Below are 27354 nucleotides of genomic sequence, written 5' to 3' on the forward strand. Positions count from 1 at the left end.
ATGTTGACATATCGTGGGGTTGGCGACAACTGTCATAAAACAATATATGTATGTTCAATGAGAAACTAATTTGCTCTGTAAGCCTTCATCTAAAATACAAAAAAGAAAAAGAAAGAAATGCCCAGGTGTTCTCAGGGAGCCCACGCTGTCTGGAGTTTCCCCTTTTTGACCCTGAAACACAAACTTCTGATTACTTCCCCTGGGCAGTGGGAGTGAGGGGTGGAGAGAGGGATGGCTCTGTGACTCAACTGTTAGTCATCTCTTCAAATGGTACCTTGTGTCTCCCACTAGAGGCCAGAGGACAAGGGTAACTTCTCAGCAGGCATTCTGCTCCTTGTTGGAGCAACAATCCTTGAAGGACCAGTTTTGGTGAGTCCCAGGAGAAGGAGCAAAGTCAAGGGTCCAGTTCTGGGAAAGGGTTGTTTATTTCTTTATTATTTTTTATTAAGCAAGCTACAAGAATTTTGGTTAGGTTGTAAACTCTAGGGGGTTGTGCATTAGCCTTCTCTTGAACCTGGTTTAAATTCTGTTCCCTTAAAAGTTTCTGAACCCTTTTCTACCTACAGAGTCTTCTTGACGCCTTCAGCTTCCTTCTTCTGTATTGATACTCCCTTTTGATCTCAGGACTTTACTATTCATCTGAGGTTATCACACATAGTTCTGCTTGCCCTCGAAAACTATCACCTTTCTGATCTTTTCTAAGCTACCTTCAGCTGGGACTCCTGGTAATCTTTTATATACTCTGTTTTGCCTTCAAAGCCTCCCCACTCTCCTATTCTCATATCCTCCAGATTATTTTTTATTTTCTCCTAGGGAAATGTATTTTGTATTTCTCATAGGGAAATGTATCTTTTATTCTGGGTCCAGATATATACCTGTCTTTATCTTTCCAGGAAGATAGAGTATTTGAAAATATTTTGGATTGTATTATATGTATTTAAGGTTTTTGTTTGTTTGCTTTATGCAAATAGCTTTTTCATACCTGTTTTGTGCACATGTTAAAAAAAAAAGAATTCTGGAATAATAAAAATAATTAGTAGAAGAATTAAAAAACAACACATAATAAATGACACCTTTAGAAACAGCATAAACTATTAGGTATTTTTACAATTTAAAAAGAGGTTAGAAGAGCAGAGAATATGTATAATTTTAGCAAATTCCATCACATTAGCACACACAAAATGTCAAATGAATTCTCATCTATTTTTTCTTAATGCCAGTGAGCTAACAAAAGTTATTTCCATTTTGGTGCCAGCAGCAAAATGGATATGGTATGGAATTATATATATGTACATACATATAGATCTGTATATGTGTATATCTGCTTTGAGGAGCCCTGATGGCACAGTGCTTAAGCGCTCAGCTGTGAACTGAAAGGTGTGTGGTATAAACCCACCAGAGACCTGAGGAAGAAAGCTGTGGCAACGTGGTTCCATGATGATTATCAAAAAAAAAAAAAAAATCCTTTGCCATCAAGTCAATTCAAATTCGTGGTGACCCTACAGGACAGAGTACAGCTGCCTCACAGGGTTTCTGATGCTGTCATCTTTACAGAAGTAGACTGCCACATCTTTCTCCCACCAAGTGGCTGGTGAGTTGGAACCACCGACCTTTGGGCTAACAGCTAATTTCTCAACCACCGCACCACCAGGGATCTTTCCGTGAAGATTACAGCCTGGGAAACCTTGCCTCAAGGTGAGATAGGTAATTTGTGATGCAATTTGTGTTTCAGACTTTTCCCCATGGGATCAAGCTGAAGTCTTACCCAATCCTCCATCCCTTACTCACCTTCTGGGAATATTCCCCCAATAAGAAGAATCCCCATCCCTTCCTCTGCTTCTATGTAACCTGATTTAAGACAAGTCCTAAGCAATAAATTTATCAAAGAGAACCACTCCTGCCTGGATCACCTAGGTTAAACTTCAGAAAGGAATGCCATTCTCTCAGTATCATATAGTTACTAAAACTGTCATTTTGTCATACCGTGGTGGCTCATGTGTTGCTATGATATTGGAAGCTACGTCGCTGTTGTTTCAAATACCAGTAGGATCACCCATGGTGGACAGGTTTTGGTGACACCTCCAGACTAAGGCAGGCCTGGCTATCTACTGTCAAAACATTAGCCAGTGAAAACCGTATGAATCACTATAGAATATTATCTGATACAGTGCTGGAAGATGAGCCCCCTAGGTAGGAAAATGCTACACAATAGCCGCAGCTATGGGCTCAAACATTTCAGTGATCGCGAAGATGCCGTTTGACCAGGCAACATTTGGTTCTGTTATAAGTAATGTGGCCATGAGCCTGAATCAACTTGACGGCAACTAACAACAGAAACAAAATTAATTGATATCTATATAATATATGGAGGAAACCCTGGTGGCATAGTGGTTAAGTGCTACGGCTGCTAACCAAAGGGTCGGCAGTTCGAATACACCAGGAGCTCCTTGGAAACTCTATGGGGCAGTTCTACTCTGTCCTATAGGGTCGCTATGAGTTGGAATCGACTCTACAGCACTGGGTTTGGTTTGGTTTTGGATATAATATATAGATAATAAATAATTTTATTTAATATCTTTATTATTTGTTATCAATAATATTGCTAGTAGCTATAGAATTGTTTAATATCTAGGATACCAGAGGAACTTAATGCAGCAAAGACCTTTTGGAGAAACCACTCTATTTTTTTTTTTTTTTTTAAGTAGCAAAAGCTTTCACTGGTGTATTTGGAGGCAGGCGAGGTGGAAAGGATGCACCCATTAAAAATATCCTGCTCTGAGGACCAATTAGGCTGTACACAAGAGCAAGAATGCTGCTGCTAACACAGCGCCAAAAATATATCTCTGCAAAATTTTTAGATGACAATATTGGCATCCTAGTCTGCCCTTCAGTCTGTCAGAAGCTTCTGGCTGTATACCGGCTGTACAGAATGGTCAAAAGTAGTTAGGGTGTCTGGCCAACCCAGAGAAAACAGGATGACAATCACCTCAAACCTGGACTGAATTCTCAATGTTGTTTTAATGGCTCAGCCCTCCTCTGAGCTGTTAAGTCCCTTTACAGAAGGAAAGAAATATGTGTAGCCAACTCTCCATTTTCAGCTCTAACGGAAGGACTATTCATTCCATAAATACTTATTGAGCTCTTGTTCTGTGCATAACACTTTGCTAGGTACTGGGAGGAACCCAGAGGAGTAAATAGGCTTGTAGGATACCAGGGATATGAACAATACCAAGAAACTGTATTTGGCTTTGGAATATCGAGCTATGGAGGACCTCAACCCAAGTCAATCTGGAAACACGCCTACCTTCTCTGTCTTCCACACTTCTAATTTATAGCACACATGACTTCTCAGTGCTGTTTTATAGCACACAAATCTTTTCTGTTTGTGTGTTTTACCCACTCTCTGCCAAATTGCAGAGAAATATTGCTTTTTAAAAGAGGTGTGCAGCAGCCTGAGCTTCTCATTCTCCTTTTATTCTGTGCTCCCTCTTCATGGCTTCCCATCCAACCCGTCTTTTCATGCCTCCTGGGGATAGCAGAAGAAATAGAAATTAAGCTACTTGATTTAAAAAGTCATTCTTGATCATACAGCCAGGGATGAAGGAGGTGCTACAGGCTAGATTCAGAGGAAATCATCCAATTACAAACTGTTCTTTTAACATTCCTGATTGGGCAACTGTCAGTGAGGAATCTAGTTCATTGGCAGAGTGAATGACTCATTCAGAATGAGCTTAGGTAATGACCCTTTATATTTACCTAGTGTTGTAGAGTTTACAAAATTATTTCACATGTATCATTCTAGCTAATTTTCACAATAAACTTAGGAAGTTAACTTGCTACAGCAGTGGAAGCTGAGGCTCAGAGAAGTGGCTTGTGGTAAGAGCAAAGCCAGTACTTGAACTCAAGTCTTTCAACTCCAAGCCTTTCAACTGCTCCAGCCCTGGATTTGTAAAGCATTTTTTTTTCCTACCAATTCCCCTCCCACTTCTCAACTTCAACCACTACCTAAATCAGCAATATAATCGTCCTTCAGAGAAGCTAGTCTTTGGACGATGACAACTTCCTCTACAATCTATACTGCACAGTTTACTAGAAAATTGAGACAGATGATGTAGGGACCATCACTGTAGGGACAGTAATTATATTAACTACCTTGCTTTCTTTCTCCACTTAGTAGGTAATAATGCTACTAGGTTCAATGTTTTCCTGACCAAAATAATCAGTAGAAACTACAAGTTTTCAGACAGAGAAAATTGATACAAAACATATCTTGCTAGGATCCACACACTGGTATTTTTTAAACGTTGGAGCACACTGTAGGAAGTTACTACTTTAGAACAAGTCATAAGAATGCTGCATGATGAAACACATTTGGGGCTCTGAGTAGGGGTCTTATCTTGGTATCTGTTCCATAGCTTAACTATTTTCTTTCCTCATACGAATAATGGAGGGGAAGGAGATGAATGTTTTCAACTTGGTCCAGTCATTGGAATCATCTGAGCTCAAAGTTTTCATTCCCTAGTCTTATACATTGGATCAATACTCTTACATATTACTCATTGATGATGAATGCCTAGATCTATCGCTATTGATGACCATTGCCTAGATACATTGGCTCATTTGGAGTTGCAGAATGATGATATTCTTACATTCCTTCTAACATTAGTCAAAAAGCTAAAGAAGCTTAAACACATACAAACACACAAGAAATGTTCTGTACAACAATAACCAAAAAAAAGAGCTCAATTCTTTTTTCAATTTAAAATTTCATCTAACTCAGGGTTTGGCAAACTGTGTGCAAAGGGCCGGATATTTCCTATGTAGCTTTGAGGGCCATACAGCCTTTGTTGCGCCTACTAAACTCTTCCATTGTAGTCTGAAAACAGCCTTAGACAATATAAAAATGAATGAGTATCGTTTATTGTGCCCCAATAAAACTTTATTTACAAAAACAGGTGGCAGACTAGATTTACCCTATAATTCAGAAAATAATTTTGGAATCATTATTCCCTGGCCTTGAGCAAAAAGAATGTGACCCAGCTAGAGCTGGGCGCACAAGTACACATCAACTGGGTCCTGAGATACAGACAATAGTTGTGACAATCTTAGAAATTATCTTTTAGGGAAGAAAACTATCTTTTTAGGGAAACTTTCACATAAACCAATCAAACAGAATACAAAAACTTTACACTCTTATCTATTTCTATTTAGTAAATAGAAAATTGTTGGTCCAATGAAGACCCTTCTGTCATTTCTGAAACCTGTACCAAGGATTGTTAAGAAAGATGATTCAAAATATAAGATCACAATTTCCGGTCAATCTGTGAAAAGACAAAGTTTTCAATGATTCTGCCCCTTCCATGATGTTAATATATACTGATGATTCTGTAACCTTTGTCAGGTTGGGGCAGACTTTAGCTCTGGCAGCATGCTCGTCAGCTTCCCACTTTTTTGTTTTTGAATATATGCTGAATAAAACTTTCTTTTTGCTTTACTAAACTTTGTGGTGTTTTTTTCCTACCACACCTAAGAGCTGTAGTTTGCCAACCCTTGATGTAGCCAAAGCCTTTGCATTTTTGGAGATAGTTTTTTTAATCTTTTTTTATGATGGGAAACTTCAACCATAAACAAAAGTTGAAAGAATACTATAATGAATTCTAATGTATCCATCACCCACCTTCAACAGTTATCAACTTAGGACCAGACCAGTCTTGTTTCATTTACCTCCTTATCCAACTTACTACCCTCAAATTATTTTAAAGTAAGCCCTTTTATTTTATCTATAAATATTCATATTCAGTTCATCCAAAATAGTTTGGTAGATATCTCTAAAGACATACAATTATCACTCCTAACAAAATTAACATGTTTTTAACAATTTCTGTGATCAAATCAAAATCCCAATTTTTGATCGGTTGATAGGCCTCTTAAGTCATTTTTGCTCTGTGGGTCCCCCCTTTTTTAGCTCTTGTAATGCATTTGATGAAGAAAGTAGGTCATTCAACCTGTAGAGGTTCTCCCAGTTTGAATTTTGATTTTTAAACCCCAGTGGTATCATTTAGCATGTTCCTCTGTCCTCTGCATTTTCTGTGAATTGGAAGTGAGATCTAGAGGCCTAATGAGATTTCAGTTTGATGTTGTTGGTGAGAATACTTAATATGCGGTCTAGTGTACTGCTATCAGGAGACCCATTCTGTGTTGTTTGCACCTGTTGATGGTCATTGCTTAGATCCACTGATTCATTTGGAGTTTTACAGTGGTGATGATGTAATTCAATATTCTTTCTTTACTTGTTAGCTGCAATATTTCTGTGAAAACAAACTTTCCCAAAATAGCTATTTAATTCTCCAGATATAGAATTGGTAAATGGAAAGCAGGATACATGAGTGATTTTTTTCCTTTTATTTGCCAGATTTTAAAATAATAAATTGTTTACCCTTATTGTCAAGTTGATTCTGAATCATGGTGACCCCGTATGTATCAGAGTAGAACTGTGCTCTGCAGGGTTTTCCATTGCTGATTTTCCTGAAGGAGATCACCGGGTCTTTCTTCCAAGGCATCTCGGGGTGAACTGGAACCTTCAACCTTTGTGTTAGAAGGCTAGCCCATTAACCAACTGCACCACTAAGATCGTCCAAAGGTGACCAATGGATTTCTTTCTTTAAAGAAAATTTTTTTTTGTTTGTGTGTGTGTTCTAGTGAAAGTTTATGCAGCAAGTTAGGATCCCATTTGACAATTTCCACACAAATTGTTCAGTAACATTATTTACATTTTCTACATGTCAACATTGTCTTTGTGTTCTGGTTTTTCCGTTCAATGGACTTCTTATAATGAAAATCTCCTTAAAAACACAGGTATCCAGGTCCTATTACAAACCTACTGAATCAGAGTCTCCAAGGGTGAGATCTTGCCTCTGAATGTGTAAGAATCTCCCTAAATGAACCTGAAGTGCTGGTCTACAGACCAGCTATTGAGAATGTCCCCAACCAGGTGACTGCTGAAGTCCATCCCACCACTACCATTCTACAAGTCTGTAATGCTCCATTAGTTGTCTATTGCTTATATTGCTACCCCTTGCTCTCCTTTTTCTAACATGGCTAGTGAAATGGCACCAGCTCGATGCTCAGAGAACATCCAGACATTCTTCATAGCTTAGCAGCCTGTTCTCTCAGAGAGTTGCATGACTGACCAGGGTCACTTTTATTTCCCACACAAAGGGTGAAGATTGGTACCTTCAGATTCACAAAGAATTCAGGATGCCTCTGATGTTCTTCAGCCCTCCAATTCCACACACCCAGCGATCATGGGCACATGAACTAAAATTTGAAATTCACCTGCAGAGTGGGCTCTTTTGGCTATGAAGTACCATGAGATTCAGGGGCCAAGCCAGCAAGAGAGTCACTATGGTTACCTGCCAGTTAGAATATAAGAAAGACATTTGTTGCAGTCTAGGGACAAACTTATTCAAAACCTGGTTCTCTCAGTTACCGTGTGACTTATGGCAAGTTACCTAACTTCTTTGTATCTCAGATTCATTGCCTCTGAAATGGGGATAAATATACAAACTAACTCATTGAGCTAACCTGATGATTAAATACATTTAATACATACAAAGTGCTTCAAATAGTATTTTGTGCTTATATTTCTTGCTGCTATCACCATTATTTAGAGCCAGGAATGTCACCTGCGTGGTGACTTAAAATCAATAACAAGATGGGTAGATACCAACAGACTACAAACTGTGGCTTTCAAAAAATCTTGACCAATATTTTAAGGACTCTGGGGTCAGGAACCAAGTAGAGTGTTAATTCCCCTTCTCACATTGTAAGAGTGGTCACAAGAATACTGTCAGCTAGAGGCTGGGGGCAGGGGTAGGAAGATGTCACTATAGCCACAAGTCTTAGTAAAAAGAGGTACAAACTACCACCACTCCTCCAATTCCACGTCTGAGAGTCCCAAGTCACCTCCCTCACCCCAACAATGCTTTTTCAACTTCTCATGACCGCTCAGACTCCAATCTCTTGCTTTTTAAATTATACCGCATGCACCTTGTCATCCTGACTTAGGAGAGAAATGCAGCCCTTTCTCTCACTCCCACAGAGCAGTCACAAATCTAATAGGCTTTGTTGGGAATTTGTGGGAAAGGTGAAAGAGAGGCTTACCTCACATCAGTGAAAACCACCTCCCCAGACACTGTCTTTTGGCTAGGGGCTGTCCCATAGAAGTTCCTGTGAGGATGGAAATGTTCTACTTCTGTACTGTCTAATATCGGCCACCATTAGCCACATGTGACTACTGATCACAGGAAATGTGGTCATTGTGACCAAGAAATTAAATTTTAAATTTATTATATTTTAATGTATTTAAATAGCCATATATAGGTATGAGCTGGAATTGACTTGACAGCAATGGGCTTGGCTTGCCAAATGTAGGTAATAAAAAAAAAAAAAAAAACTTTTTTTTTCTTTTTAATGGCTACCATATTTTGGGCAAAGCTTGAGCCCTTTCACTGTAGCTTCATGAGCTTTTTTTACTCCATAGATTCCCAGATTCTCTCCATCTTTCTCTTATCATCTTTTAAGATCTTTCCTAACGCATGTCCAGCCATGTTTTGGAATCTCTATTAATTATGTGACTCACGGCAATTTATTTAAATTTTTATGCCTGGAAAATTATATTTTTTAATATTTGTGAAAATAATAACCCTCTCACCAAGTTAATCTGAGAATTAAACAACTGGTTACATATAAAGTGTAATACCATCCCATATGGGCTTACCATAACCCTTACCATCCAGAAAAACCCAGTGCCTTCGAGTCGATTCCTAGTCATAGTGACCCTATAGGACAGAGTAGAGCTGCCCCATAGAGTTTCCAAGGAGCGCCTGGCAGATTCGAACTGCTGACCCTTTGGTTAGCAGCCGTAACACTTAACCAACCCTTATCATAGGTCACCCAAAAGAAAGACATTTTCTTGCCTAAAAGGAATTCTAATGGCAGATGTTAAGAAAGAGAATTTTCACTTTGTTATGTAATTTTGAACTGCCCTATCCAATCAGTAGCCACTCGCCACATGTGGTTATTCAAATTCCCCAGTTGTGTTAGTTAGATTTGAAGTGCTCAGTAACTACACGTGGCGAGTAGCTACCATGTTGGACGTGACAAAATAGTGTCTTAGTTATCTAGTGCTGCTGACGGCACTGGATTCTAGGGCTATAACAGAAATGTCACAAGTGGATGGCTTTAAAAAACAGAAATTTATTATTCACAGTTAGGAGGCTGAAAGTCTGAATTCAGGGCACCAGCTCCAAGGGAAGGCTTTCTCTCTCTGTTGGCTCTGGGGGAAAGTCCTTGTCATCAATCCTCCCCTGGTCTAGGAGCTTCTTAGCATAGAGGCCCTGGATCCAAAGGACATGCTCTGCTCCTGGGTCTTCTTGCTGGGTGGTAATGAGGTCCCTCTCCTCTCTGCTCAACTCTCTCTTTTATATTTCAGAAGAGATTGACTCAAGATGCAATCTAATCCTGTAGGCTGAGTCCTGTCTCATTAACATAACTGCCTTTAATCTTGCCTCATTAACATCATAGAGGTTACGGTTTACAACACAATGGATAATTACATCAGATCACAAAATGGAGGACAACCACACAATATTGGCTTGCCAAGTTGGCACACAATTTTGGGGGACACAATTCAACCCATAACACATAGGAAAGCTCTATCCAACAGTGGGAGAGCATTATTATTATTTTTTGGTACAAAAACTCAGGAGATAATAATTGCCACACTAGGTCAGGCTGCTTAGATTGGTAAAACCAATCAGCAGCTTTAGCCCCCTTATCAATTTCACATTCTCATTCTTGCCAGCCACTCTGTATTCTCACATTTCTTTTTTCCCTTTTACTACTTCCTCTCCCATCTCTATACTACTAATGAAATGCATTTAATATGTATCAGTAAAGTATTGTGGACCTAATTTTAGATGTTATCAAGAATAATTTCTTCAGAATTTATTCTCTTCTAAGGCTCCACAGCAGGGGAGATTATCTCTTTCTTTTTATTAATACTATGTCCTATCTAGGAAAATGTTGCATATAATCATATTCATTTTCTGCAGCCATAGCACAGCGAGGCATAATAGATAACGTAATGAACATTTTTGCTTAATCCTATTTTCTCATAGGTTGACAGAACCTGACATAAAATAGTGAAAGGAAAAGAGGTTTTTTTGTGTGTGTGTTTCTATGCTCCATGTTCACACCCGCGTACACCTTTTGTCATTAATTGCAGTTGACAGGAACTTGTCTGGGAAGTTGATGAAAGTTCTGCCATTAAGCAGCTATTCTCTTGGGCATCTGCTCCAAAGGGAAACGCTATCATTAGTACATGACGGGAACTTTCTTCCAGCTTCCAGAAGCTTATCCTGAGAGCACACAGTATTTCTCTGGGTATTGTTCTGAGTACTAACTGCCAGAATACTCCTATTTTGATCTCAGTGAGAACACAAGAGAAGTGTACTTGGCAGAAAAAAAAAAAAAAAAAAAAAAATTTTTTTTTTTTTTTTTACTTGGCAGAGAGGAGGATAAATGATCCATCATTTTGAAGAGTGTTTTGTCAGTGCTTATTTTCATTTAGGGGAAATTAAAACAAATAAAATAAAGTATTTTGAAATATTGCTAAGATAAAGACAATAAAAATAAATCACTATTGATCTTCAATAATAAAATTTAGCCGTATATTTTGTGTGTTTTAGGTGCAAAAGAAAAGGGCTCCAAAATAAAATCCAAGTGCTTTGAGTCAGACTCTGTTAGTCTTTATAAGCTGTGTAACCTCAGACAAACCATTTCACCTCTCTGAGCCTTTGTTTCCAGGCATCTCTAAACTCAGGATTCAGGTCTCCCTCACATTCTTTACCTGGGTGTAGGAATACCTTAGGTCAATTTCCTCAGGAAACAGATTCTGAGAGCTTTACTGACCGAGGTTTATGGAAGAATGCCCTTGAGGACAAGGCCTGTGGAGAAGTAAGAGTAGCAGGGTTGGACAAAGGGAGAAGTTGAGCTTCAGTGAATTGCAACAGAGGCCTCAGCCAATACCACTGAGAGTTCTAGAGCTGGGCTAGTGCTCAAAGTTGTCCCAAATGTAGACGAGGGTTCTGGCCTTTGTACTCCCACATTGACCAGTCATGGACATGGGCTGTCAATTGCCAGAGCTCCAGTGGCTGGGGGAGGAGTGTCTCTATCCTAGTCCTGAAGGGGAGATCTGGGCAGCATCTACCACAAAGAGGAGACAGCCTGTTGTCTTTCCTGCTCCAGCAGTAGTGTCCATTTCCCTCAGGAAGGAATCCGACTTTCCACCCACAAGGCTGAGGGTATGACCTCCAAGGCATAGACAAAGCAGTCATTGTGAGGGTCCACAGTGAACCCCCTGACTTAAGAGGGAGTCCCTAGAAGTAGATCCTGAGATGAAGATTCATGTGGAAATGAGGTAACAGGAAGTGTTCCCAGAAAAAAACAGTAGAGAGGTTGAAAGGGAGACTAGGAAGGGAAGGAGGCCAAGCAAGGGTATCAAGCAAAATCCCAGGGCTGGTAACTCTGGCTCAATTCCATGCAGGCGCTTTGGGAACTGCTTCACAGTTGTCCCCATCAATGGCGAGGGAGCTGGCATATTTATACCCCTGCACCTATTAGTAAGGAGCTCTGGTGGCACTGTGGTTAAAGTTTTCAGCTACTAACTGAAAAGTCGGAGGTTTGAACTCACCAGGCACTCCAGCAGAGAGAGATTTGGTGGTCTGCTTCCATAAAGATTACACCCTTGGAGATCTTATGGGGCAGTTCTATTCTGTCCTGTAGGGTTGCTATGAGTCAGAATCAACTTGATGGTAGTGGGTTGGGTTTGGTTTTGACACCCATTAGTTGTTAATTAGAGACTACCCTTGGGAGAACTTAAATTCTCAGGCACTTTCAACTCCCCATGTTCTTAGTTTCTTAGGGTGACAACAAAATACCACAAAGTGGGTAGTTTCAAAGAACAGAAATTTATTTCCTCACAGTTCTGGAGGCTAGAAGTCCGAATTCAGGGCATCAGTATCCTGATAATATATTCTCCAATAATCGAATGCTTACAAAAGAACACTCACATTTACACTTCTCCTAAGGATGAACAATAATTTTTAGGTCAGGGCAGTCCTAATCCAGATTAACAAAATACAACGTCAATGTCAGGACTAGAACTGATCTCGGATTCATCTAACGGTTTTTCAGAATACGTCATCTTCACTTCCAAGCAGGTTTTTGAAATAAAAAAAAAAAAACAAAAAACACTTTACTGTCAAGTCGATTCTGACTCATTGCGACCCTATAGGACAGAGTAGAACTCCTGTATAGAGTTTCCAAGGAGCACCTAGTGGATTTGAACTGCCAACCTTTTGATTAGCAGTCGTAGCTCTTAACCACTACACCACCAGGGCTTCCTTTGAAACACAACACTTTCAAATCCAGGTATGGTATTATTAGACTATATCCTAAATCCTAAATCACAAATGGCTACTTGCTAAATACGAGGAAGGTTTCTCTTTTGTTTGTTTCGTGTGTCCTAGGGACCTCCTCAATGCAATCGCTTTCTGAATCTCTTTCAAAAAAGATTTTAAAGAGTTTTTTAAGATGATATCTAACACACGTGTCTGTGAGGTTATGCACGCAGTGGTAATTATTGTATTTGTGTTAAATTTCTTTTTCTTCTTTCAAAAATTTTAACTTATTTCATCAGAAGACTGCTCTCAGCATCCAAGATTCGTGTTAAAGAAGGTCATTTCAGGGTAATTCCTCATTCCCAAATAGTACTTTGTTGCTCAAAATCAAGAGAGACCCATAATGGGAAAAAGGTTGTAAGGACTTGAATATTAGGCAACTCCCTCTTTTATAGGGGACAACTTGGGGGTAAAAACCTTGCTTTATGTAATGAAATTAGAGGAAGTTGACAGTAACCACATTAAGTGTGGGTGCCCATGTGCTTGTGGGAAGAGGCCTTATTAGGCTTGTTGTAAATAGGCTTTCTTTCTGCACCTTGTTGTTGTTGTTAGGTACGGTCAAGTCAATTTTCAGCTCATAGCAACCCATGTGATACAGTGGAACTGCCCTGTAGGGTTTTCTTGGCTGTACACTTCATGAAAGCAGATCGCCAGGTCTTTCTCCCACAAAGCTGAAGCTGCTGGGTGGGTTCAAACAGACAACCTTTCAGTTAGCAGCAGAGAGCACTTAACTGTTGCATCACCAGGGCTCCTTAGGGTCTCCTATAACTTTATCGATCATAATACTGAACTTATTTCTATACAAATGATATGGAAAAGGGTACGTTCTTTTTCACTGTATGAGTGTTTGGAAGAAATGACTCAGGTGTGATATCAAGCAGCAACTTCAATGATGTATGGAAAATGGAGTAGTCTAATAATTGATTATTTTACTTAATCTTTATCATGATTTACTTGAAAAATTTAGTGTTTACATAATAAGCATGCTATTTTCTAAGTAGATAAGAGATCATATGAATTTTTTGAAAACATGATTTATAAAGAATCATAGACCAATTTAATTAGAGCCAATTTATAAAACATTTTGCAAAGAATGTTTTGTGAAGCCATCAGGCTAGAAATGACAAATAAACTAGCTCTTTGTTTTTGTTGTCCAATAGATAAAGTGTAGAAATGTGGAAATATGTTTAGATTTGGTCAGGTACATACAGTTAAGAAGTAGCCAGGGTTTTTTTAAAAGATTACAAACTAAATTGTAAGGTATGTAGGGTTATCTGTCATTTGTAGAGAATTAGATTTTGTGCTTGACTGTCTCAATAGTGTGTTGTTGGAATATTTGCTTTGTTTCTCAATACCTTATGATTAAGTTTATAAATTACTGTTAAAACACATAAAAATTCTAACAACTACAACACTGCAGTTGGTTCAGATAACCCAGACCTGTTATAACTCAGATTTCTTATCTGCAGAATGGAGAGACACATTGTCTTATCGCCTGTGTTTTATCTGATTTTGATTGGTAATTCCAGCTGTGTTTCTTATTCTGCTGAAGACATACTGAAACCAGGCAAAGGATCTCAAGGTAAAGAACAGGAAACGGGTATTGATTTCCTTTATCCACCCCAGTCTCTTCGTATCTTTTTGTATTCTACTATGATAGATTAGGTGGACGGGCCAGCAAATGTTTCACATTTGCTACCAATTTGATGGGCTTTAGAAAAAGCGTTTGAGGCATATGCTAGTAAAGAGGAGAATCCTTAAACCAGGTCTGGGTCAGTGCGATAAGTAGCAAGGCATATGTTCCCTAAATCAGAGGGCCCCACACCTATCTAACATCTTATTTAGCTCTCTTATTCACAGACACACACACACACACACACACACACAAATCTTACTGTAATAAATACTGGTGCATTTCTTTAAGAGTGTTTGAGTATTCTCGGTCTTTTGTTTCTCTGGAGTGAATACGATCATCAAAACTATGCTTTCTCATTCTCAACCATTATCTTCTAGGTCAGTATTTCTCAAAGTGCCGTTCATGGAGAAAGTATCCAACCCCTGCAGGATAAACTGCAGCTCCTAAACCAACTGGATCAGAGTTTGAGCGAGGGGCCCAGGAGTCTGCATTTCAACATGGAAGGCTTTTGTACATTTAAATTTGGACACCATTGCCACAGGTTGTGACAGGAGATTTACATGCTAAATTAAATAAACTAAGGTACAGCCCTCCTAAGGCCTAGTTGATGTCCTTAAAAAAATACAACATGGTTAAGCGGAAGTGACACACCAGCTTCACTGGGCTCCGGGACATCCCTCCCCATCCTCTCTACTTCTTTAATAGCTTTTCCATTCTTCCCTTTCTCAGCAGTGAATTATTTACAACATAATTAAACAGTCATTGTCTGAACGTTTCCGGCCCCTTGTGTCATCCCACGCCACCTTTGTATTTTCTGCTGAGAATCTCTTTCTCCCTCCCTTTAGCAGAGTGAAGTGCAACAAATTGGAAAACTAAAGACAAAATAATTGTAGTAGAGACGTAACAATAGACTGGAGGGTTCCTGCCTGAGCATCCGGGCCAATTGTGCAGCCGGCAGTGTGTTTTAGCTTCCCCCCAATCCCACCGCCCTGAGGCTCACCTCTTCCTCAGCATTTGCTTCCCTCCCTTCAGCCATCCAGGTACCGAAAGGATGTCCCCGAAATGGCAGGTCACCCTAACTTCCTTCTGGAACAATGCATCTCAGGAGCCACACCTTTCATTTTTCCCTTTTCCCGTAAAAACTTTTTCTGTTCTGCATTCTGGGTGAACAAACCTAACAACAAACTCATAGTGACTCTATATGACAGAGTAGAACTGCCCCATAGGGTTTCCAAGGAGCACCTGGTAGATTCGAACTGCTGACCTTTTGGTTAGCAGCCATAGCTCTTAACCACTACACCATCAGGGTTTCCTATATATATATAGGATATATATATCTTTTCTTTTTAAATCAACTTTTTAAAAGCCTAATTTACATACAATAAAATGCACATGTTTTAACTATACGGTTCAAAGAGTTTTGAAAATATGCACGTGGGCAAACATCTCCATAATCCAGACATATAATATTTCCATCACCCTAAAAGTTTCCTCCTATGTTTTTGCAGTTAATCTCACCCCACACCTGACCTCCCAGCCCCCAAAAACCATGATCTGCTTTTGGTCACGATAGATTAAATTTTGCCTGCTTTAAAGTTTCGTATCAATGAATTCTTACTATAGATACCCTTTTGTGTCTGTTTTTTTTTTCACTCAACATAATGTTTTTGAGGTTCATCCATATTGTTGCATGGGTAGATATACCAAAGTCTGTTTATCCATTTTCCTGTAGCTGCACATTTGGGTTCTTTCCAGTTAGGGACTATTATTCAGACAGAGCAAGGGGATACTGAGTTGGTTAAAGTCAGGAAAGGTCTGCGTCAGGGTTGTATCTTTTCACCATACTTATTTGATCTGTATGCTGAGCAACTAATCTGAGAAACTGGACTATATGAAGAAGAACAGGGCTCCAGGATTGAAGGAAGACTCCTAAATAACCTGTGTTATGCAGATGACACAGCTTTGCTTGCTGAAAGTGAAGAGGTTTGAAGCACTTACTAATGAATATCAAAGGCTACAGCCTTCAGTATCGATTACCTCAACAGAAAAAAAAGAACAATCCTCACAACTGGACCAATAAGCAACATCATGATAAAGAGAGAAAGATTGAAGTTGTCAAGGATTTCATTTTACTTGGATCCACAATCAACACCCATAGAAGGAGCAGTCAAGAAATCAAAAGACGTGTTGCTTTAAGCAAATCTGCTGCGAAAGACCTCTTTAAAGTGTTCAAAACCAAAGATGTTACCTTGAGGACTACGGCGCACCTGACCCAAGCCATGGTATTTTCAGTCGCATCATATTCATGTGAAAGCTGGACAAGGAATAAGGAAGACCAAAGAAGAACTGATGCCTTTGAATTGTGGTGTTGGTGAAGAATATTGAATATACCATGGACTGCCAAAAGAATGAACAAATCTGTCTTTGAAGTACAACCAGAATGCTCCTTAGAAGCAAGGATGGTGAGACTATGTTTTACATACTTTGGTCATCTTGTCAGGCTGGATCAGTCCCTGGAGAAGGACATTATGCTTGATAAAGTACAGGGTCAATGGAAAAGAGGAAGACCCTCAATAAGATGGATTGACACAGTGGCTGCAACAATGGGCTCAAGTATAACAATGATTGTAAGGATGGCACACGACCGGGCAGTGTTTCGTTCTGTTGCACATAGGGCCGCTATGAGTCGGAACTGACTTAGTGGCACCTAACAACAACAACAGCATCTCTATTGTGTACAATTCTTTTTGTGGACATATATTTTAATCTCTTTTAGGTGAAATGTGGAGTTACTGAGTCATACGGTAAGTTTATATTTAAAACTTTTCCTTTTCAATTGCTCTAGATAGAAACTCCAGTAACAAGGTTGAATAAAAGTGGTTATAGTCCCATCCTTGCCTTAAATTCTTAGAGGAAAAGAATTCAGTCCTTCAACATTACCTGTGATCTTAACTGCAGGATTTTTTAATTGCCAAACACTTCTCCAAAGTGGTTGTATCATTTTACATTCCCACCAGCAATTCATGAGAGTGCCAGTTTGTCCACATCCTCATGCATACTTGGTATAGTCAACCTTTTCAACTTCAGCTATTCTAACAGATGTGTAGTAGAATCTCATTGTGATTTTAATTTGCATTTCTCTGATGATTAATGATGATGAGCATTTTTCATGTTCTTAATTCCCATTTGTAAAGCTTCTTTTCTAAAGTACCTGTTCCAATCTTGCCCATCTTAAAATGGGTTGTCTTCTTACTACATACGTATTACGTATCTGTATATACACACGTGTGTATGCATACAGAACATTTGATACTAAACTTTTGATTCTAAACTCAAAGGATTGATCCTACTGGTAGAAATCAGACAGACACAATGGTAAAGTGTGTAGTCTATTTTTGTGTATGGGGAATGGAATCTTACCCTGTATAAGCCACAAAGTACTGGAACCTAGTATTAATATTGTCCCTGATTTGTGTTGATACACCATAGTGAGTAGCTACACAGACTATGGAGTCAATCTGGATTCATATACTGACTCCACCACTTACTAGATGCATGAGCTTGGGCAAAGTGCCCAATTAATCCGCACCTCAGTTTCCTCTGCTGCAATGATGATATTTACCCCATAGGCTTATTGTGCTATTTAAATGAGATCAAGGAAAGTGCTTTGAACAGTCCTGACATGTAGTGAGCATTCTGGGATTTTTTTTTTTTTTTTTTGCCATAATGAGGTTGAAGAATCTTTCTGAGTTTTTTTGTTTATTAAAGTGTTTAGAATCTTCTTTCCAGAATCCTCATCTATACAGCATCATCTTGCTCCTTCAGTCTTCAGTTCAATTTCTGAGACTATTTTCTGATCAGTTATACCTGGGGACTCATTCTCCTCTTGCTCCCATGCAATCTGGAAAAGCAATGGCAGACAGAGAGAGAAAGAGAGAGAAATGGGGCAAAGATAGGTCTTAACTGATTGAGTTTAAATTTTATATCAATTTATACTGATTTGTTCCTTAAAAATCTAATTCTTTTTAGAATATTTCAGCCAAAGCCCTGAGATAACATAAAGCTCCAGAGAGGGAAGAGAAACTAGATTCATCTCAGCAGGAGGCTGGGAGCAACATTTGATAATCAGATCGTTTTATTTCAGGACAGAAAATGAGTTTCCTCCAGGACAAACAGAGGAAGTGAAACTTTTAACAACTTTTGGCTTTGAACTTCAGGAAGCCTTAAAAATCCCTGAAAACACATATTTAAAAAATGGAAAAGTATTAGATTAATAGAACAAAAGATTTTAAGAAAACGCACTATCATCTCAATGGTTGAAGGATAAGCATTTGAAAAAAACCAACACCTACATGTAATAAAAACCTCAGCAAACTAGGAATAGAAGATAACTTCCTCAACCTGATAAAGGGCATTGAAGAAAAACACTCTGCAGTTAACATCATACTTAATGCTGAAAGACTGAATTCTTTTCCTCCAAGATTGGGAACAAGGCAAAATGTGACTATTACCATTTTTATACAACCTTGTACTGAAGTGTCTAGTTAGTGCAATTGAAAAGGAAAAAAAAATTTTTTTTAAATTAAGGGCTTCTAGATTGGAAAGACAAAAGTAAAATTGCCATAATCCTGTGTGAAAAATCCAAAAGAATTCACAGAAATTTTATAAGAACTAACAAAGGGCCTTAGCAAGGTCTCAGGATACAAGATCCATATACAAAAATTAGTTGTTTCGATGTACAAGCCATGAAAATCAGAAATTGAAATTAAGAAAATAATTTCCTTCACAATAACAGCAAAAAGAATAAAATATTTAGGAATTAATTTAACAAAAGAAGCGCAAGACTTGTACACTGAAAGCTATAAAACATCACCGAAAGAAATTAAAAAGACCCGAATAAACGGAAAGACGTTTCATGTTCATGGATTAGAAGATTCAAGATTTTCAAAATGGCCATTCTCACATGGATTCATAAATTCAGAGCAAACCAAAAAGACTAAATCTGTTACCGTTGAGTTGATTCCAACTCATAGCGACCCTATAGGACAGAGCAGAACTTCCCCATACGGTTTCCAAGGAGCAGCTGGTGAATTCCAACTGCCGACCTTTTGGTTAGCAGCCAAGCTCTTAACTACCATGCCACCAGGGCTCCTCCCTATCAAAATTTGAGCAAAAAGGCTGGAACAATGAGTATATTTTGTGTTAGACTTGCTCCTAATTATTGTGGGGTAGTGGGGGACAAGGCTATAAGGGGAGGCTCCAAACTTCCTCATCAGCCGTGTCACAAATTGCTCCCCTTTGGCTACCTCCTTGAGCCTAGGGCTGTGCACACCAGCAGGAAAAGTCCCAAGCCTCTGCAAGAAATAGGCTCTATCAGGGCCATTTAAGCTGGAAATTCCACAGTGTCATTCACCTGGGGGCATGATCTAGAAGAAGAGGGCACGGGCTACATATGGCCACGTCCCTTTGGCCTCACAGACTCCTCACTCAAAAAGGAGCCAAAGAGGTGCCCTCTAAAGTCATGCTTCTCAAACTTTAATGTACAAACAAGTTACTGGAGATCTTGTTAAAATCTGGATTCCAATTCATTAAGTTTAGTGAGGCCTGATATTCTGCGTTTCTACCAAGCTTCCAGGTGATGTCCATGCTGCCGGTCTGTGGACCACACTTTGAGTAGCAAGGCTCTAAAACATGGCGCCCAGGTCAGAGGCCCCACTAAACTGGCTCTAAGGCAAGAGCTCAGCAGTGGAAAGAGAGTGGCAGCTGTAAGATTGAGAAGTTGCTTTAGATCTATCAGGCCTTCACCACCTAGGACTGAGCAGCTTGGTGATGGCTGATGGTGAACAATAGTGTTTACAGTACAGGTTCTTGAGGAGCTTATAGTCTAGTGGGCAAATTAGACACAAATAAATAAGTTCAAGGCATTGTATAAAGGGAAATAATAGAAGTATATGTGAGGCACATAAGTGACACAACAACAAAAGTGGCGATTAATTCTTTGTTGGAAAAAATGTTTCACAAAGAAAGTAATGTCTGAGTGGAGCATGGCGGGGGGGTGAATTGGGTTTCATAGGGAATAAAGAGGGAAAGGAAATTCAAGGCAAAAGGAATAGCATGTCTGTGGCAGATGATATTTTCCAAAGATATCTGAGACGATATCTCTAGTCCCATAAAATCTTCTAGAAATTTTCTACTCCTCTATCAAGAGGTGAAATCTAATTCCCTTCTCCTTGAATCTAGGTGGACTTACAGTTGCTTCCACGTTACAATGTGGGTAAGTGACAGAAGGGCATGGACAGACACATGTTCTCCTTCTTCCATCTACCCTCAGCGTACCTTTGCCAAGGATGATCACAACAAGCTGCTTTTTAACTCACAAGTTAGAGACTATTAACTCATCTATAAAAAGCATGTGACTTCTTAGGCAAGATTTTAAAATGCTTCTGTCTGGTTTTATTAGGATGTTTGATTTGGAACCCAGCCACCATGCTGTGAGGAAGCCTAAGCAGCCTGTGGAAAAGCCCTGGTGGGGAGGAACTGAGGTCCCTACCCATGGCTCCCGTTGAGCTCCTAGCTGATAACCAACATTAACTGGCCAGCCATGTGAGTGAGCCATCTTGAAAGCAGCTCCTCCGGCCTTCAGTGAAATGGTTCCAGGTGACACTGTGTGGAGCAGAGATAAGCCATTCTCACCCAGTCCTGGCCAAATTTCAGCTTCCTGAGCAAAATAAATGACCATTGCTTTGAACCAATAACTTTTGGAGTAGTGTGTTACGCAGCCATGTATTCCTGGAACAATGTCTAAAAGTAAAGAGGTGTAAAACAACCTGGTGTTTTAAATGATGACATATTTAAGTATAGTCTGGCTATTTAAAATAAAACCATAAAAATATGGAAAGTGTTAGGAATGTTGCATCTGTGATGGGGAGGGAAAAAAGTTTAGTAACCAAACTATTAATAGTGTAAATGCAATGAAGTTTTAATATGTAGTCAACCAGACTTGGGTTAACTTGACTCTGCCAGAAAGTGCTATAGATGTAAATATATTTATATAATGCTGTTTCCTTACTAGAAAAAAGTAGATTCTTATTGAAAAGAAAATACTAATAATCTGCTATAATGTTCTGCAGATGAAGCCCAGCTAGACACTTTCCAAAATAAATCAGTTTATAGTTTTTCTACCAAAGTTTTTTTAGAATGATAAAATTTCAGAGACAAATTAAAAACCCACTGGAATTCCTTTATTGGGGATTGTTGTCGTCATGGGATCAGTTCAGCTCATAGAGACCCCATGAGACAGAGTAGAACTGGCCCATAGGGTTTTCTAGGCTGTAATCTTTACAGAAGCAGATTGCCAGGTTTTTCTCCTGGATAAGTCCCCATTTTCTTTGGATAAAAGTACGTGATTCTGACCTGCCAACAATACCGTTGTTTTTTTAATTCAAACACACATTGCTAAGAGAACCGACAAGAAGTTCCTGAGAGAGGTAAAATTTATGACACTTCTTTGAAGCTGACAATCTGATTTTCTACAGGTCTGAGGAGTAGTGGGTGGGTGCATGCTAATTTGATAGATAAAGATTTAGAATGTACTCATTGATACGCTAAGATTGTTTTCTGGGCATGTGGGTGTCTCTCTCTCTCTTTTTTTTTAAATTCTTTTGACCCTGATCTAATGTGTGGTTTCAAAGCAATATCCCTGTGCAGCCTGGGGATTTATATTTCATTTAGCAGCTTGGAATCAGAGGTTCCTGGGGTGGAGATAGCAGGTGACAAATAGCTTTCCTTTTGCCCTCAGCTGAACTGACTTCTCCTGGAATATTGCGTTCAGTTCCTGACACCAGATTTTAAGAGAAACATAGACAAATTAGAATGTGTTTGGAGGAGAGTTATTTGAATGGTGAGGGAACACAAACCTGTTTCGTATGAGGGACAAAAATCAGAAAAGAGGGATATTTCATGGGGCATGTGAGCCGTTTTTAAATATTGAAAGAACTTTCCTACAGAGGAGCTTATTCCGTGGTCCCGAAACACAACGAGAAAAGGATTTGGAAGCAATTTTGGGGTGAAGAAAGTAAAAATGCTCAAAGATGGAATTGGCTATCTGGGAAGACAGGAAGTCTCTGTCTCTGGAGATCTTCAACACGTTTTTTTTCCAAACAATTCTAAATCAGAAGCTGTCTAGGTTGACATCCTGCAAGGTTTTTTTTCACTAGTGCCATAGCTCTGACCTCCTTCATTGTAGGTGTTGTGGAGTCGGTTCTGGCTCATGATGAACCTACGTACAACAGAATGAAACACTGCCTGGTCCTACGCCATCCTCACAATCGTTGTTGAGCTTGAGCCCATTGTTGTAGCCACTGTGTCAATCTATCTCGTTGAGGGTCTTCCTCTTTTTCGCTGACCCTTTACTTTACCAAGTATAATGTTCTTCTCCAGGGACTGAACCCTCCCGACAACATGTCCAAAGTATGTGAGACGAGGTCTTGCCATCCTCGCTTCTAAGAAGCGTTCTGGCTGTACTTCTTCCAAGACAGATTTGCTCATTCTTCTGGCAGTCCATGATGTACTCAATATTCTTTGCCAACACCATAATTCAAAAACATCAATTCCTCTTTGGTTTCCCTTATTCATTGTCCAGCTTTCACATGCACATGAGGTGATTGAAAACACCATGGCTTTGGTTAGGCACACCTTAGTCCTCAAACTGACATCTTTGCTTTGTAACACTTTAAAGAGGTCTTTTGCAGCAGATGTGACCAGTGCAATGTGTCATTTGAGTTCTTTCTTTTTTCATATTTTATTGTGATTCAGGTGAAAGTTTACAGCTCAAATTAGTTTCTCGTTCAAAAATTTATACATACATTGTTTTGTGATATCGGTTGCAATCTCTGCAATGTGACGACACTTTCCCCCTTTCTAGCCTGGGCTCCCCACGTTCATTCATGTTTCCCTGTTCTTTCCTGCCTTCTCGCCTTGCTTTTGGGCAGGAGTTACCCATATAGTCTTGTATATTTGATTGAACTAAGAAGTATGTTCCTCACGTGTGTTGTTTGTTTTATAGGCCTGTCTAATCTTTGGCTGAAAGGTGGACTTTGAGAGTGGCTTCAGTTCTGAGTTAGCAGGGTATCCAGGGGCCATAGTCTTGTCAGACCAATTAGTCTGATCTTTTCTTGTGAATTTGAATTTTGTTCTACATTTTTCTCCCTGTCTGTCTAGGACTCTCTATAGTGATCCCTGTCAGAGAGGTCTGTGGTGGTAGCCGGGCACCATCTAATTCTTCTAGGTGTCGTTTGATTTCTTGACTGCTGCTTCCATGGGTGTTGATTGTGGATCCAAGTGAAATGACCTCTTTTAGGGTCCCCTTTACCATCACTTCTGGGAGGTACTAATTGTTCTCCCCCATGTGTTCATGGTATAGCCCATTTTCCTTCCTTTTACTTCTGGCTCCCATAATTTACAGCATTTCCTGAAGTCCCCAAAGTTTATGAAGTCCGCAAAGCTTTCAGCTATGCCAACTCTGTTTGGCTAAAAGGCCTATGCCATCCCTCATTGATGGGACCCAAACAATTCTGTGCCAATGTCTCCCTGTGCAAAAGTTGTACTACTGTGTCAAGCAATCCTAGTGCCACGGGACTGGTGCCGTTTTCCACTGTATCTGTCAGCTCTCTCAACGTGGCAATGTCTGACATCCTCTTTTTTTTTGTTACATTGCGCAAGTGTTGTCAAGTCAGGACCTTAAGATGTCGAAGAGATTTTGTAGGCAAATAGCTGTTAGTTCTTAGTCATAGACTTTTTCCCTCTTGGGCTTAAGTAAAATTCTATAGGGGCTGAGTTGGAATAATGTGGGAGGAACCCATTTTATGTTGTGCTTAAAATTGCCTTTATCCAGAATGCTGTGCTCGTTGCCCTTAAACAAATCTTCTTAGGGTCAGTTCCTTCCAAGGTGCTCCTCGTTCCCTCATTTAATCATCTTGCTCCTCCCTAAGGGCTTGCCTACCACTTCTCAGTATATACTTGAAGCTGAGTCCTAACTTGAGACAGATTAGAAGCCAGCTGTAGACCTTCCTCCTTCTTTTTCCCACATGTGACCCTTGCCCTTTATGATTCTATGACAGAGATGCAGGAGCAGAGAAAGAGAAAAATAAGATAAAAGGTGAAAAAATGTTTCATGGAAGGGGAAGGGAAAAGAATTATGTACTGGGGATGACATAATTAAATTTTTTTAAAGTGAATGGTTAACTGTTGGTTTTTTTTTTTTTTAATTCAGCCTAATGTTTATGCTTCTAAACAAACCCAAACCAAGCCTGTTGCCATTGAGTCAATTCCAACTCATAGTGACCCTATAGGACAGAGTGGAACTGCCCCATAGGGTTTCCAAGGAGCGGCTGGTGGATTTCAACTGCTGACGTTTTGGTTAGCAGCTGTAGCACTTAGCCACTGCACCACCAGGCTTCAAAATAATGTGACAGAAAGAAGTACTCATAAAATTTAGCAGTAATAATATGATTGTTCCATCCTCCATAAGATTTTGTGGGTCTAAATTTAGATTATAAATCAGGGGGAAAAGTATCTCACAGCTTGTTAAATTTATTTGCAAAACAATTTTTATTACTAATTCAATGTTAATTATAAATTTTGAGAGTTGAATTACAGATAAGTTATATCTACATGGTATAAAGATATTTACACATGTTCTGTAACTCATGAGTTAGAAAGCAGCTTGTTGTGATCGTCTTTGGTAATATTTTGCTAAGGAAGGATGGAAGAAGAGACAGCATGTATCTATCTTCCACTGTATCAGGGTTGTAGTTTTAGGATAGGTTATGGGGGGAAGGAATCACCAGTGTGAATTCTTATGTATTCTTCAGAACATGTGTCAGTGGACCTTTCTCTTATCTTTATAAGAGAGAAAAAAGAAGAAAAAAATTGATGGGAGTTAATTAGAAGCTAATACTTTACTTAACGTAACTTTTAAGCTTCAGAAGAAGAACTCGGGCATTTTGTTTTGACTTTCTGAGGCCAGTCTAATGGAAGTTGGAGCACAGCTTAGGATCAAAAATATCCACTGCTAATCAAATGGAGGGAGCCCTGGTGATACAGTGGTTAAGAGCTCAGCTGCTAACCAAAAGGTCAGCAGTTTGAATCCACCAGCTGCTCCTTGGAAACCCTATGAGGCAGTTCTCCTAAAGCCTATGGGGCAGTTCTACTCTGACCTATAGGGTCAGTATGAGTCAGAATTGACTCGATGGGACCGAGTTTGGTTTTTGAATCAAATGGAGAGAAAGATGTAGCTGTCTGCTTCTGTAAAGATTACAGCCTTGGAAACCCTATGGGGCAGTTCTACTCTGTCCTATAGGGTTGCTACGAGTCAGAATCAACTTGACTTCAGCGGGTTTGGTTTTTTGATTTGTATTAAATGAAGGAATTACATGCTGTGTACAGCTGTGATTAAAAACACAAACTCATAACCCAGGCAAAAGCAGAGGTGGCAAGCAACAGTGTGAGTGAAGGAGGTTATCCAACTTAGAAAGCCCAAGGCAGGAGGAAAAACTGAAGTCAGGAATCAAGTTATGTCCATGAATGTAGAGTTTTGATGACAAAGGACAAAGGGCTGAGAGAAGTGTGAAGCTATGGAGGGGTATGGCTTGGGTGCTCTTCAAGAATGACTTGCCTATCAGCTGTGAGGGACCCAGTTAACTGACAGCTTCTAGCTCTAAGTGCCTTTAGGATCTCCCTCAGCTTTTAGCCAAGCCTGTGCTATTCCCAGGCAGTCCCAGGAAATAACTGAGCATGATGGGAGCAAAGGGACCTGACCATTTCTAATATGGGACACCTCTTGGAAAAATCTTTGCGCTGGAGCTGTTAGGCTAGGCGAGACTTCCTCAGATCTACACTGCAGTCCAAGGCTCTTCCTACCCATTTCCTCTTCCTTCTTTCTCTCCTTTCACAAGTGTCAGGACTGCATTGATGCCTGAAGGATTTTCGTACTTACTCCTGCTCTATTTTCGCTTCATGTTTCACAGGCCATCAAATCAATTTCCACCTGCGGTAGCCCCATGTGTGTCAGGATAGAGCTGTGCTCCTTAGGGATTTCAATAGCTGCTTTTTTTGGAAGTAGATTGCCAGATTTTCTTCCGAGGCACCTTTGGATAGGCTCCAACCTCCACCCTTTGGTTAGCAGCCAAGCATGTAAACTGTTTGCACCACCTATAACCCCATGAATCTCTTCAACTTCTAACTTAACCTTGGTGTCTGCTCCCTGAAGGACTCAACCCAAACAGAAGGGATGCCAGTCTTCTGGGACACAACCTGAATAGGGCCAAGCTAGTAAGATAAACTACCAGCTGGAGTCCTTGACGTTTGGCCCTTCTTAGGATGCGACCTTTTCATTTGACCTTGGTTTGCATACTAACCAACAGAGGCCAAACAAATTGCTTACCTAAAGGGTCATCATAGTAAAAATCAAAAAAAGAACCATCACTGTTGAGTCTATTCTGACTCACAGTGACCCTGTAGGACAGACTAGAACTGCCCCATATGGTTTCCAAGGAGTGCCTGGTAGATTTGAACTGCCAACCTTTTGATTAGCAGCCATAGCCCTTAACCACTACACTACCAGCGTTTTCTGTCATAGTAAGCCCTGGCCAATATATAAATACAACAGAATAGAGAGACAGAGAGAAGAATAGTCTTTATTCTTTATTCATAAAAATTGTGCCCTTCTCATTACACAAAGGAGCACTCAGATGAACAGTAGAGGAAAACGAGGAATAAGGTAAAGACAGCTAACAAGATTATTTTTCATTTAGCTGTATGTAAGGAAAGCTCACAATTTTTCTTGCATGGAATCTGCAGAGAAGGCCAGAGTGTCCATGAAGTGCTGGAAAATATTCATTAATATACCTTCTGAATTTATAAGAAAGAATGAAAAGCTTACGTGTTCTTTGAAATGGTTGTCGCCGTCAAGAACATGCAGCAAAGGCACCCTGACTCCACAGTTTCATAATTTGGGGAAATGGCAGTTGAAAAAGCAGATATGTCCATTCATTCACTCATTCAAACAAAACCTTTATGGGGTGCCTACTCTTTATAAAGGGTAGAAACCAAAAAAAAAAAACCCTTTGTCATTTAGTCGATTCTGACTCATAGCAACATTATAGGACAGAGTAGAACTGCCCCACAGGGTTTCCA

General features: G+C 39.6%; 1 long non-coding RNA gene across 1 annotated transcript; it reads left to right on the top strand.

Moving 5' to 3' along the window:
• Positions 1–231: 231 nt before the first annotated feature.
• Positions 232–14882, top strand: LOC135228785 (uncharacterized). Its single transcript, XR_010319632.1, has 4 exons — positions 232–369; positions 1555–1695; positions 13994–14106; positions 14538–14882. It is a non-coding gene; the product is annotated as an uncharacterized LOC135228785 (long non-coding RNA).
• Positions 14883–27354: the final 12472 nt, after the last annotated feature.

The sequence above is a fragment of the Loxodonta africana genome, chromosome 27 (assembly GCF_030014295.1).
Source record: "Loxodonta africana isolate mLoxAfr1 chromosome 27, mLoxAfr1.hap2, whole genome shotgun sequence".
NCBI lineage: Eukaryota > Metazoa > Chordata > Mammalia > Proboscidea > Elephantidae > Loxodonta > Loxodonta africana.